The following is a 2,016-nucleotide window of genomic DNA, read 5'->3' as shown; positions in this document are numbered from 1 at the left end:
GCGGGTGACACGTAAAAGCACCCACTACACTCTCTGAGTGGTTGGCGTTAGGAAGGGCATCCAGCTGTAGAAACTCTGCCAAATTAGATTGGAGCCTGGTGTTGCCATCCGGTTTCACCAGTCCTCAGTCGAATCGTCCAACCCATGCTAGCATGGAAAGCGGACGTTAAACGATGATGATGATGATGATGATGATGATATATATACATAAGTGAGTGGACAAATGAAAAAAGGGTACTCAACAAATGTATTTGGAGTTACATGTATGGATCAAAACAGTTTGATTCAAATTCATTGGTACTCTTGAATTTCAAGTGTGATGCTAGTCGTCAGCTGAATTTGTCCTATACTATTTCAGGTGTAATAGCTTGTCCTGTACTTTTCCAGGTTTATAATCTTCAGAATATTACTTTTCATGCTCACATTTTTCCATGTAATCCATGATTTGTCCAGGCATTGCTGTTATAAGATAATTAATAATGTGTCAATTAATAATTTAGGATTTTACCTTATAAAGTACTGGGTAGGGGGATACATTGGCTGCTATTTTTAGCGTGTCCAGCGACCACATAGAGGCTCTTTCATTGGTTTGATTGCATGATGAGATTTTTAACACATATATGTATAATGTGCATGTATATCATTGGCAGAAGTTAGAGAGTAAGTCAAAAGCTGAGTTTCGTATATTGACACTTATCAAACACGAATTTGTCCATTGTCACTCTGTAACTTGTGAGGAAATAACTTCTAAAATACAAAATTTTGTCAAAAATGTTAAGAGTAAACTCTGTTGTATGTGACACATTGTACCAGTATCTGAAGTTTGAAAGTGTTTAGTTAAAAAAAATTTATTATAATCTGTACGTCAAATTGAATAGATCCGAAATGGATAAAAAGCAAAGTCGACCTCAGCGGAATTTGAACTCAAAATGTAAACGCAGGCGAAATACCGCTAAGCATTTCGCCTGGTGCACTAACGTTTCTTATTTCTTTATTGCCCACAAGGGGCTAAACATAGAGGGGACAAACAGACAAAGGGGTTAAGTCGATTACATCGACCCCAGTATGTAACTGGTACTGAATTTATCGACCCCGAAAGGATGAAAGGCAAAGTTGACCTCGGCAGAATTTGAACCCCATAAATGTTCTTCTACTAATTTTTGTTCAATGCGACTAACAACTCTGAATTCCTCATGCATTTTTCTATCATTTAAGCCTAAGAAAAGTATGCTTTTATTTTAAAATTAAAAAGTTTATGTTAATTTAAAGTGAATAGGTGTCTTACTGCTCCCCTTGAGGTCGCAGATATTTTGATGTAACTTTTTTCTACTGAATCAAATCTCAAACTATTTATGCCAAAATGTAGCTGAGGAGCTGTCCTCTTTAAAACTGTTAACAGTTTGCAAATTAGTTGAGAACTGAATTAGTGGTGAAGCTTGGAAGCTGCTGCGATTGACGAAATGATATACTGCCCAACACATGCCACCATGGATGCCAAATGTTAAATGATGATGATGTATGTGTATGTATGTGTATATATGAGTGTGTAGATATATATATATATGTGTGTGTGTATGTATGCAGGCATGGCTGTATGGTAAGAAGCTTGCTTCTCAACCACATGGTTCCAGGTTCAGTCCCACAGCATGGCACCTTGGGCAAGTGTCTTCTACTATAGCCTTAGGCTGACCAAAGCCTTGTGAGTGGATTTGGTAGATAGAAACTGAATGAAGCCCATCATATAAATGATGGGCTTCCTGTTTGTTTGCACTGTCCTATTTATGTTACCAATTTTGACTCTCTGCAAAGTCCCAAATTTTATTTAATTTGCTTTGTGGGAGCAACTGTTTTATCGAAAGCATATATTGTTGTTAAATGCTTGAAATACAAGACTAGAAAAACAGCCAACAACTGATGAAGGGTTGTTCTTTATGTTTGTTTTGTTTTCCATTTGTGTTTTTCATTGTTCGAAACAGCAGTTCATGTTCCATGTACTCGTGTTTTGTATTTTTTTGT

This window comes from Octopus bimaculoides, chromosome 7 (assembly GCF_001194135.2).
Source record: "Octopus bimaculoides isolate UCB-OBI-ISO-001 chromosome 7, ASM119413v2, whole genome shotgun sequence".
NCBI classification, from domain to species: domain Eukaryota; kingdom Metazoa; phylum Mollusca; class Cephalopoda; order Octopoda; family Octopodidae; genus Octopus; species Octopus bimaculoides.
Note: the sequence above shows the minus strand (reverse complement) of the source record.